This window comes from Mytilus galloprovincialis, chromosome 7 (genome assembly GCF_965363235.1).
Source record: "Mytilus galloprovincialis chromosome 7, xbMytGall1.hap1.1, whole genome shotgun sequence".
In the NCBI taxonomy this organism is placed as follows: Eukaryota; Metazoa; Mollusca; class Bivalvia; order Mytilida; family Mytilidae; genus Mytilus; species Mytilus galloprovincialis.
Genome location: NC_134844.1, coordinates 8097715 through 8111365, shown reverse-complemented (window position 1 = coordinate 8111365; position 13651 = coordinate 8097715). Strand labels below are relative to the sequence as shown.

Below are 13651 nucleotides of genomic sequence, written 5' to 3'. Positions count from 1 at the left end.
AATGTAGGATCGCTTAGTCTCGCTTTTTCGACTAAAGTCAAAGGCTCGACAAAAATCTATGGACTAGAATTAGAGAATTGACGATTTTAAGACAAGTTTTAGAGGTTCTTGTGCCGAAATTATGTGCTACAAATGTTTACCAAATTTGTAAGAATTCAATCAGTAATATTTTAAATGATAAATGAGAAAAATGCGTTTTTTTCTATTTTCAGTTGAAGCTTGTCGAGCGAGAGTTCAATGCAAAATTTTACTGAAATCTTCAAAATAGTTAGCAGACTTACATTATATGGTTTGTTATCACATTGGGGCGGTTATTTATTTATTTATCATAATAACTTATTCGATTTCAAACTAAATGACGTAGACATAGAATATAAAATTGTGATTGAGAACATTCACAGATTTAACATAAGCTTGATTTGAGCTTGTATAAAGTACGTGGTATTTCTACAATGCAAGCAATTGGTAACTAAATAAACTCATCGTAGATACCAGGATTAAATTTTGTATTTACGCCAGACGCGCCACTCTTCTACATAAGACTCATCAGTGACCCTCTAATCCAAAAAAGTTTAAAAGGCCAAATGAAGTACGAAGATGAAAGCATTGAAAAACAAAATCCTAAATTTTTTGCCAAATACATTATATCTAAAATATTTAGAATAACAGGCTCGGTCTTACAAGCTGTTCAAGATTATTTCACTTTTGTACCATAAATGAAGAAAATATAAAACAACCAATCATAATCTATTTTTTTAATCCTGTAATTAAAGGTCTTTTCGTGAATATCTTCAATTTCAGAAAATAGTCAAACATAAATATTTGAACAATGATATAATGTTAGAAGAGTTTGAAGTCTATATAAAGACACCAGCATTTTTTGTATTGTTACTAAAGAGTGAATGTTGACATACAGATTGGTTTCTTTTTGTGTTGAGTTGTCTTATAGATATAGATATACATGTTTATACGAGAAACGTATAAAGAAAAATACTGAAATCCAATGAAAATTGGAAAAGGGGGAGGTTCTTTAACATGCCAAAATCAAACGCTCAACTATATCAACCAATGAAACGAACGGAAAACAACGGACATATACCTGACTCGGTACAGGCATTTTTGGAAGAAAATTGTGAATTCAAACTGGTATAATAAAAGCTATGTAAACCTTATATTCGTACGACATTTTTTTTTAATCTGTTATATTGACAAAGTTGATTGAACAACCCAAAAGGCATAAATAGTTAATGTGACAATTGGCATTCAGCATCCAAGTCTGTTCAAACATACATCACAGACATATCAAAATAATATACTTAAAATGGAATGTACAAATAAATCTGATGAAGATGCCAACAAAAATAGTGTTTTTAATTGATAGAGAAATATATTGTCATATACTGTATGCCATTAATTGGGATCAAGCATCCAAAACTATAAAACCTTATTGAAAAATCTGTTAAGCGGCCTTGTCTCGTTACTCATTGATATTCATGTAACGTATTATTGCTTATATTTAACGCTTTTTAGATGATGACAACGTCATTAAATCAAGATACTGTATACAATTAACTATAACAGTTCGCGCTATTAACTATTTGTGGACACAAAGAAGTCATTTGTTATTCATTATGTCATTCAAAATATTTTATATAGATGTCACTTTTTGATAGTTTCTCTGAAAATTATAAACAGTATTTTTTAATACTCATTAAAACCCATGTCTTATTTTTACTGATTGTGTCCTCTTCCCGATTGTGACATTTTCAAGGAGTTTGAATTTGTATGACGACTACTGCATGTACAGTTAGAGACGATTTTCCTGTTGACGCACTCGTGTTGCTCTGTTTTGAGTTGATGCAATTCCCTTAGTTTGTGTTAGCTTCTGTGATTTGTCTCTTTAAATTGATTTACGAGAATTGAACATAAGTTTACTATTATCGCCTTAATTTATAAAGTTGACCTAATAACGTATGATATACCGTAGCATGTTTTCAATCTCGGTCTATTTCTGGTATTTATACTTACATACTTTTGATCTTTTAACCCTACATGCTAACATTGCCTATGTAAATTTTAAAATTGTTTGCGTGCACATTGAACAACAAATTTATGTGACGTATAAAAAAAATTTCTGACGTCAGACACACAAATCAATGAATGTGTTTGTAGATAGATGTTTTTGTGTTCTGTTAAATTGTTATACGATGATGACTGATGTACCCATATTTTGACTATTTTATTTATTGTGTCTGTTTAGTTTACGCATCAATGTAAATATAACGGAATTTGGTGAGACTGTCATCAAAGTGAGAGGGTAAGCGCTATAAAACCAGGTTTAATCCACCATTTTTTACATTTGAAATGCCTGTACCAAGTCAGGAATATGACAGTTCGTGTCTATTCATTTTTGATGCGTTTTGTTATTTGATTTTGCCATGTGATTATGGACTTTCCGAATTGATTTTCCTCTAAGTTCAATATTTTTGTGATCTTACTTGGTCTATTATCATAAAATTCATAACATCAATATAAATTAGTATATTTAGCAAACAAAGTCCTTATATTTGGATAAAGTAGCATTCATTTTTAGTGGGAAATTGTTTTAACGTACAAATTGTTTGTTAGCCCCTCTTTGTTATTAATTAAAGATAACTCTAGTTATTTTTTCTAGCATTTTATCATTATGGGAAGATAATATAACTCGGTTTTCATTTAAAGTCTTTATGAAAAAAAAACGTTTAAATGTTTTCAGTAGGTTCCAATCATAATGTTTCATTGCATTTGATATAAGTTTGAAGTTTAAGGAATAAAGGTAACGTTTGAGATGATATAATTATTAATCTGAGTTATAGATATAAATTGAGTAACAGTTATCAATGAAGAGACATTTACTGTCGAAATGCGCATCTGGTGCAGGAAAATTGGTACCGTTAATGTTATTAAGTATGCATATACCATATATTTGAAAAAGATTTCAGGACACTGAAACTGATCTCGATTACATAGATCTAATCACCATGATGAAATTAAAAGATTTACTTGGTTTTTCGTGCAAAAAGAAACAGTAATCAATCATGAGATGTACAGCGAGTAGACGGACGAATTAAAGGTCAGCAGATGCTTTTTCTGCTTAAAAAAATGAGAACCGGTAAAAGACTGCTTTTTAAAACTCAATATTTGACATAATGGATTTGCTATAATTAGTAATCAAAGGTAACAGGCCTATAATGTACAACGCCAGACGCGCATGTCGTCTACATATGACTCATCACTCATCAGTGATGCTCAGATCAAAATAGTAAAAAAGTCAAACAAATACAAAGTTGATGAGCATTGAGGAGTCAAAATTCCAAAATGTTATACCAAACACGGCTAAAGTATTCTATTCATGGGATAAGAAACCGAAGTGCTGACTACTGGACTAGTTATACCCTCGGGCTCGGCGACGAAACGTCCACTAGCAGTGGCATCGACCACGTGGTATAACCAGTTTGAGTTTGTTGATTTATCGGGTTTGATATAGTTTAACCGTCTTGGTTAACTGTTAGCAAAAGATAACTTAGTGAATTTCAAATTTATAGCCAAAAACAATCTGGCAATCTTTGTCATTTGATATATAACAATACACAACATACAACATAGAAGAATTGAATAGAATTAAAAGAATATGAAATTTCGATAATTGATCATTGCTTATGTTCTTAAATTGAAAAAAAAAGGAAAAGGAAAATGCATGTTTTCAAACGTTTGTATGTATGATAAAAACAGTTATAGGCTATAATTGTTTAGAACAGAGATAAAGTCGAAAAGATAAGACGTAAATGTGACATATTTCTTTGGGGTTTTTTTTTTCAATGAGAAGCACTTTTGGGGAAATAAATAGTGTCCTGTGTTGACACATCCGAACAATGGAAGTCATTGTACGGTATGCCATCACTGAGTCGAATTTGTAATATAGAATTGAGAATGGAAATGGGGAATGTGTCAAAGAGACAACAAGCCGAACAAAGAACAGACAACAACAAGGTTGTAGCCTCCACTTCAGAATCTTTGTGATTTGTAGAACATATATTTGAATAGGTCGATAGACAAATACATGAATTCATGCCACAACAGACTACACAAACCACGACTTCTCCCTCTCAAGCGTGCAAGCTTACTGCTTTACAACATGATTTAGTTTAGACATTCATTGAATAATTTTACAATGAGAATTTAATTTTTGCACAGTATGCTTACTTACTAGTGAAATTAAATATAGATATAAAAATTATATTTTATATATAAAATGTAAATTGAATTAAAAAGCAATTGTTCAAAGAACAATTGAAGGTCTTTCCACAAGTAAAGATCTATTTTATTATCAAAATATTAAAAATCAATCTAAAATGTCAGTTCCTATGACTTTATAATGTATAAATATGAATTTAAAGCAAAGGTCAAAATCTAGAACGTCCTATTAACCTTTGACCTTGACCTCAATTTCAAGGTCACCAACCAAGGACCTCAAATAAAAAGACCCTAGGTCTGTAATATGTATGGTTAATGAGTTATATCACTTTAGGCATGATTTTAAATATAAGTTGGGCGAAAACTCTCATTTATTGTTTACGCACCCTTCCAACTGAAATTTATAAGTTACAACATGTCGAAACTAACAATTTAGTAAAAATAATTTGTCGATATCTTTTAAGGTTTTTGAAAATAAGGGAAAATTAGCCAAAATCAAAATTTAGAATATGACCTTGACCTTCGACCTTGACCTCATTTTCATGTTTTAGGACCAAGGACCTCAAATCTAAAGACCCTTGGTCTCTATCACTTATGGTTTACATTTAGAAATGCATATCACTTAATTCAAATGAAAATGGGGAATAACTCTCATATGGAATCTCCGTAAAGCTTTGGTCCAAATGAATATCCTAATTCTTAAGATGTAACGAGCAATTTGGTAAAATAAATTTGTCGTAATCTCTTACGGTTGCGAAGGAGTAGTGGACACAAGAAAAACAGTGTTTGGGAAGATAACTCTTACAAGGTTAAGTATTTTGTTACGCGGTTGTCATTTTTTAAAGCGTATAAACTATACGATATCATATTCCAAATATCTAAGCGACATCTTTTGAAACAACAAAACTACGCAAGAAAAAAATTTAGGCGGAAGAAGAAAAATAATAAATATAAATCAATTGCTTTTAAAAAGCAATTGGAGGCGGTCTTTCCCCCTTTGAAATTGATTGAATGGGGGTGTTTGTTTGTTTGTTTGTTTGTTTGTTTGTTTGTTTGTTTGTTTGTTTGTTTGTTTCTGTATGGGGTCTATATCATTGTTACCGGAGAAGTTTCATGTTTAGTTTGGAAAGTTTTTATTTTATTTTAGGTACAGCGCGCGCGCCAGATTGAGGAGACATCACGTGACTTGGGTTTATAATAACGAAAACTTAGTCTTTTTATTTCTCTTTAGGTGGGGACGTTGAACAGACAACATGTATAGAGACAGAATGTACACAATGTAATTTCTTTTGTCATTGTAGGAAATTGACATTTTGATCACAGTTCACCAGCAGTGCATGTTTTGGATTTAATTGATCCGGTGTAACTTTAATACACATTTAAGGATTATTTTCTGATAATGTACATTTTTCAGCACCAGTTTGTAACACAGATAAGTATTTCAATTTAGGAGCGGACATTTTATTGTAGGGTTTCACTAAGATTTACGGACCTAGCAAGCGATTTTTACGGCATTGCCATTTTTTTTCGCTAGGAAAATTCTTGAGAGGTAGCTGCATTCTGTTAATTTGTGAACTTTTAGTACATGTATGCCCTGCTGACTGCAAATTTTTAGGTCGATTGGACTTGTAGTTTCAGAGAACATGTGGATTATTTTTCAGAAGAGATGTAAGAACAATATTAAAATTGAATTCTTCTTGAATAATTGAGTTTTTTTCCTTCCATATTGTTTTAAATATACTGTCATAAATAAACTGTCATACATATTGATTGATTGATTGATTGATTGATTGATTGATTGATTGGTTGGTTGGTTGGTTGGTTGGTTGGTTGGTTAAACACGTTGATTGATTGACCAAACACGTTGGTTCATTGGTTAAACACGTTGGATAGGTTTCCTGAAACAAGCGAGAACGAAACAAATGAGATCTTGAACCCCATATTAAACACGTGAGACTTAAACATGCACTGATTGATTGATTGATTGATTGATTGATTGATTGATTGATTGGTTGGTTGGTTAGTTGGTTAAACACGTTGATTGGTTGATCAAACACGTTGGTTGATTGGTTAAACACGTTTGATAGGTAACAAGCAAGAAAGAAACAAATGAGATCTTGGACTCCATATTAAACACATGAGACGGAAACATGCACTGATTGATTGGTTGGTTGGTTGGTTGGTTGGTTAAACATGTTGATGGGTTGATTAAACATGTTGGTTGGTTGGTTAAACACGTTGGATAGGGTTTCTTGAAACAACCGAAAAAGAAACAAATGAGATCTTGGACCCTATATTAAACACATGAGGCGGAAACATGCATGTACTGATTGATTGATTGATTGATTGATTGATTGATTGATTGATTGATTGATTGATTGATTGATTGATTGATTGATTGATTGATTGATTGATTGATTGATTGATTGATTGATTGATTGATTGATTGATTGATTGATTGATTGATTGATTGATTGATTGATTGATTGATTGGTTGGTTGGTTGGTTGGTTGGTTGGTTGGAATTCAAACACACATAAAACTCTTTAAATAGTGCCAAAATCACATAATTTGCCTCTTAGTACATGACCTTGACCTTTGACCTTTCGACCTTCGTCAAGGTCATTGCTCCACAATGTCATTGCAAAAGACCCTATGGGTCAAGGTCCTTTTGTTTAAGAGTTTTGCCTAATAATGGCTTTTTATAAACCATAAATGGGGGTTATGTCCCTTACATAATGGTAAAACCAATACAGTCATAACGTAATAAAGTTGCCCCTTGAAGTACCAAGCATTTTTCACTACTTAAATTTTCTGTATCTATAACCATTCCAAAGTTATAGGGAAATCAAAAACAAATAGAAATCTAAAATACGACCTTGACCTTTGACCTTGACCTAATTTTCATTTTTTTGGACCAAGGACCTCTAATCAAAAGATCCTAGGTCTCTATCACTTATGGTGTTCCAGTTTAAAATACATTTCAAAATTTCAAATACAAAAAGGGAAATAACTCTCATATGGATCGTTCATATTGCTTCGGTCGAAATTGGATAAATCATGCGAAGGATATAACGAGCAATTTTATAAAATAAATTTGTCGTAATCTTTTACGGTTGCGAAGGAGTTGTGATCACAAGGAAAACAGTGTTTGGGGAGATAACTCCTACAAAGAAAAGTATTCGGTTATGCAGGGTAAATTTGAAAAGCGCATAAACTGTTCGATATCATATACCAAATATCTAAGCGACATATTGCGAAACAAATGTTTATGGCAGGAACAAAATTTGGCGGAAGAAAAAAAAATAATCAGAAGAAAAACAATAGTTCTTTCCACAGAAAAGTGGAAAGACCTAATAATCAGAACAAAACCTATAGGTCTTTCCATGGAAAAGTGGAAAGACCTAATTAAACAAATACAACAGAAACTATATCAAAACGTTTTAGAAAAAAATAGCTTAAGCAGTGTGAAACTTTTGAACATAAACATTTCGCTACCAGATCCAATAGAGTGCACTTCATAATGGTTAATATCGAAATAAACAAAGCAACAAAGAAAAAAGAATAATAGCTAAACTGTTTCGAGGTCACGTGTCTTTCAATGTATCTTAAAGATGGATTATACAGATTCATATTAACAACAGCCTAATATCATAATTTTTTCTATTGATGGTAGCACAATACAAAGTTTTTTTCACTCCCAATCAGACAACTTTAAACTGATGTAATTCATTTCATCCTTCTTTATATTTTATAAATGAGGTACCAAAAGAAAGAAGAAAGATTAGTCTTTCAAATTGGGATAATTTCATTATGACATAATTATTACATAATTAATTATTATGTAATTAGTCGCTATATTGTGATGTCCACACTTGAATGAATTTAGTGTCTTTGTTTTTCATAGCATCCCAAAATATTTTATAGATTATTGTACAACACAGCTTGACATCCAAAACTGAGTCTCAGATTTCCAAAAACATCAATAGAACAAATTTTATACCCAATTGAACTTAGTGGTCTCTAATGAATTGATGTTGCAAACTTCATTGAAGATTTATGAGAGAATGAAATACAATAGGAAAAATCTGAGACACAGTTTTGGAGGTCAAACTGTGTTGTGCAAGAATCTATAGAATTTTTTAGGACGCTATAAAGAACAAAGAAGCTAAATTCATTCAAGTATGGACATCACAGAATGGCAATTAATTACATAACAATTAATTATGTAATAATTATGTCATAATGAAATTATCACAATTTGAAAGATTAATCCTTCTCCTTTCTTTAGGTACCTCATTTATAAAATTTGAAGAAAGATGAGTGGAATTACATCAGTTTAAAGATGTCTGATTGGGGATGAAAATTCTTTGTATTGTGCTACCTTATATCATCACTGTTTCTATTTAACTGAATATATTTAGAATAGAAAAAGAAAACAAATAAGTTTAATATTTTCTTCGTTATGTGAATTTAATCAAATTACACATGTTACAGATTTTGTCATGATTTTGCTTAGATCTGACGTATGATAACTAAGAAAAGTAAAATGATACATTTTGCTCTTTAATGTTCAGAATTATTGTTGAATGAACTCTTACAAAAAAGCTTTATATGTGTACATGAAATGTGCGAAATCAGAGAACAATTTTTTAAAATAGAAATCTCAACACCAATTTCTATACTTCTTAAAAACTGATAAGGTGTTGCTACATACATTCCCATTTGATTGATATGAAATTCATTGGGTCACCGAAATGGTATCTTGATGTATTAACCAATCTGTTACCGTGTTGGTAGTGAAAAACGTCATAAATAGCCTTTTTTTAAGACGATCACAAAATTTTACTTTGACTTTTGTTGATTTTTGCATCAATAACACCCTTTGAATGATAAATGCGGGATCACTGAACCTATAATTATTCACATCATTTAAACGGATATGTATCTAGTAAAACATACATTTTCAAGATAATTTTTATTATATTTTAATTTTGGCATTTTTTAAGTACATTCTGTTCAATTGTTGAAACGTTTTAAGGATTTGTATTATTCAAACAGTTAAATGAAATTTCCTTTCGATTTCAGTTTAATGTGACTATATTGGTGCCAAAGTTATCCTTAACATTGTCCATTTACTGTTCTTTGACCTTAAAATATATGAAAAATATATATCACAATGTTTCTCGTAGTATATTGATTAATTACATGACTGTATTTTTCTATGCCTTCGATAAATTGTCTTCATGATACACATTTGGACGCATCAATGGCTATAATGGTCTTTATTATACATTTTCTAATTGTGTGTTTTGCTTAAGGTGACATAATAATTGATGAACATCAAAGGAAATAAAGAAGTATTTTGTCGTGTTGTCAGATCAGTCAGAGATATACTATAATGGTTAACGTATCCTCTCAACCAATAAATGTTTTCTAAATTGTACAGTACCTGAATAGTTGGGTAAAAGTGTTACTAACCAACAATTTCATTTTGTATTCTAATGTAGGTTTTTTTTATTATTATTTCTAACTTTTTAATGGTTATGGAAGATTAATGAAATAAAAAGTTCCATTGTATGTCCATTAGAAAAAAATAAGCAACACAAAACTCCTAAATGATTTTTTTGTTAGATAAACAAAATATTCGACCACACCTTTACATAGAAATCCTGAAAAAAAACAACAAAGACTTTCACATTTAAATCTTAAAAATGCCACAAGACCTACACACAAAACTCTTAAGACCTACATATAGAAACGATAAATGTGCTGCAAGACCTACACATAGAAACGATAAATGTGCCTAAAGTCCTACACATAAAAACGATAAATGTGCTGCAAAACCTACATATAGAAACGATAAATGTGCTGCAAGACCTACACATAAAAACGATAAATGTGCCTCAAGACCTACACATAAAAACAATAAATGTGCTGCAAGACCTACACATAAAAACAATAAATGTGCTGCAAGAACTACACATAAAACGATAAACGTGCCTAAAGACCTACACATAGAAACGATAAATGTGCCTCAAGACCTACACATAAAAACAATAAATGTGCTGCAAGACCTACACATAAAAACAATAAATGTGCTGCAAGAACTACACATAAAACGATAAACGTGCCTAAAGACCTACACATAGAAACGATAAACGTGCCTAAAGACCTACACATAGAAACGATAAATGTGCCTCAAGACCTACCCATAGAAACGATAAATGTGCCTCAAGACCTACACAGAGAAACGATAAATGTGGCTAAAGACCTACATATAGAAACGATAAATGTGCTGCAAGACCTACACATAGAAACGATAAATGTGCCTAAAGTCCTACACATAAAAACGATAAATGTGCTGCAAAACCTACATATAGAAACGATAAATGTGCTGCAAGACCTACACATAAAAACGATAAATGTGCCTCAAGACCTACACATAAAAACAATAAATGTGCTGCAAGACCTACACATAAAAACAATAAATGTGCTGCAAGAACTACACATAAAACGATAAACGTGCCTAAAGACCTACACATAGAAACGATAAATGTGCCTCAAGACCTACACATAAAAACAATAAATGTGCTGCAAGACCTACACATAAAAACAATAAATGTGCTGCAAGAACTACACATAAAACGATAAACGTGCCTAAAGACCTACACATAGAAACGATAAACGTGCCTAAAGACCTACACATAGAAACGATAAATGTGCCTCAAGACCTACCCATAGAAACGATAAATGTGCCTCAAGACCTACACAGAGAAACGATAAATGTAGCTAAAGACCTACACACAAAAACGATAAATGTGGTACAAGACCTACACATAGAAACGATAAATGTGCCTTAAGACCTTCACATAGATACGATAAATGTGCTGCAAGACCTACATATAGAAACGATAAATGTGATGTAAGACCTAAACATAGAAAGGATAAATGTGCTACAAGACTTACACATAGAAACGATAAAATGTGCATCAAGACCTACATATAGAAACGATAAATGTGCTGCAAGACCTACACATAAATCCGATAAATATGCCTCAAGATCTAAACATAGAAACGATAAATGTGCCTAAAGATCTACTGATAGAAATCCTTAACATCAGGCCACAGGACTTACACAAAGAAATCATAAATTTCATATGCTAAATGACCTGGAGATTGAAATTCTTAAAAATGCAAAAAAGACCGTAAATTTGCGAAAAAGACCTACACATAGAAATTTTAAATATGCCACAAAACCTACACATACAAATCCTAAATAAGTCACAAGATCTATCGATAGGAATCATAAATAAGCCAAAAGAGCTAACACGGCAATTCCTAAAATGTAACAATACCTACAATCACAACTATGCCACAAGACCCAGACATATACCTAAAAATCATAAATATGCAATAAGACATATACCCAGAAATTATAAATATGCCACAAAATTTTCTGTTAGAAATCATTAATGCCAGGCCAAAAGCTACTAGATATGCAACAAGACCTACACAAAGAAATCGTCAATGCCACAAGACCCCGAATATACCAATTCAAAAGACCTACCGATAGGAATCCCAAATATGCCAAAAGAGCTGCACAAAGAATTTTTGTTTAAATGTAACAATACCTTCACATAAGAATCATAAATATGCCACACGACCTACACATATGAATCCTAAATATGCCACAAGAATAACCAATAGAAATTCCAAATATACCAAACGAAATTATAATATGCCACAAGACCATCTGATAAAAACCCTTAATATCAGGCCACAAGATACTAAATATGCAACAAGACCTACACAAAGAAATCAAAAATATCATATGCTACAAGACCTACTGAATAAAATTCTTGAAATATGCAACCAGACCCCGTATATGCCAATTCAAAAGATCTTCCCATAGAAATCAGATATGAATATATATGAATGTGAGATATAAAAAAAGAGCATACTCAAAATCTATGGAGCATGCCTTTCTACCTGCAGCTACAAGTTTCAAAGATGTATAAAAAAAATCTGAGGAATATATAAACATCATAGAAATCAAAATATGACACAAGATTTATCAATGGGAATCCTAATTATGCCAGAAGACATACATACAGAAATTCTTAATAAGCCACAAAACCTACACATGGAAATCATAAATCTGCCACATGACCAACACATGAAAATCATACATATTCCAAGAGACCACTTCATAGAATTCATTAAATATCATATGCTTCAATACCTACACATGGAAATCAAACATATGCACAAAACCTACAGATGGAAATCCAACATATGTCACAAGATCTACAGATCTGGAAATCATAAATATGCCACAAGACCTACAGATGGAAATCCAACATATGCCACAAGACCTACAGATGGAAATCCAACATATGCCACAAGACCTACAGATGGAAATCATAAATATGGCACAAGACCTACAGATGGAAATCCAACATATGCCACAAGACCTACAGATGGAAATCCAACATATGCCACAAGACCTACAGATGGAAATCCAACATATGCCACAAGACCTACAGATGGAAATCCAAAATATGGCACAAGACCTACACCTTTTATTTCTTAATCTGCCACAAACCCTACATATAGAAATCATAAATATGAGAGGCTACAAAACTTACACATAAAAATACTAATTATACCACAAGATGTACACATGAATGCCATTGATTACACAACACTTACAAATAGAATCACCAATATGCCACAAGACTTACACGTAGAATTCATAAATATGACAAAATACCTACACATAATTCCAAAATATATGAAATAACCCTACAATTTTAATTTCCAAATAGGTCACAGGACCTGCACTAAGATGCTCTAAATATGACACATAGAAGTCTAGAAGCCAAAAATAGGCTACTAGACATTCACATAGAGTTCCCTAATATTGACATGGAATCTACACATAAAAGATATTATAAGCTATAGTACTTATGCATAGATCTTTGTAATAAAATTAAGTTACATATTACAGGAAATAATTTAGTTAGGAGTAAGTTAATTATCCCCCCTGTGTAAAATATGTTTATGAAGGAGGAGATAAAATTAATAATGACCAAAGAAACATTATCACCTGACAAAAAGAAGGAAGATGGCAAAATTCCAAGGCAACTAAAACAAAATAAGGAACATGATCTCCTCTAAACAATATTCAACACTAAGGTTGTGAATTCAGTGGCCATTTGTGTAATTCCATTTCCCTTATAGATGACAGAATGTGAATAAAACAAAAACTGTCGTAAAATATGACGGTTATAAATAATAGCATCCTAATAACAAAAAAAGTGAACAAGTCTAAACTTCCAACATGATTAATTCTCCCGTATTCTGGGACGGTACTCTATCATACATGACCCTCAGTCTAGAGTTAGCGGGAATCA

The 13651-nt window shown here is 31.8% G+C and overlaps 1 protein-coding gene across 2 annotated transcripts in view; it reads right to left on the bottom strand.

Annotated features, from left to right (window-relative positions):
* The window catches only part of LOC143082242 (salivary peroxidase/catechol oxidase-like), a 76303-nt gene that overhangs the window by 29799 nt on the left and 32853 nt on the right, over positions 1 to 13651 (bottom strand). The gene's annotated exons all lie outside the window — the stretch shown is intronic.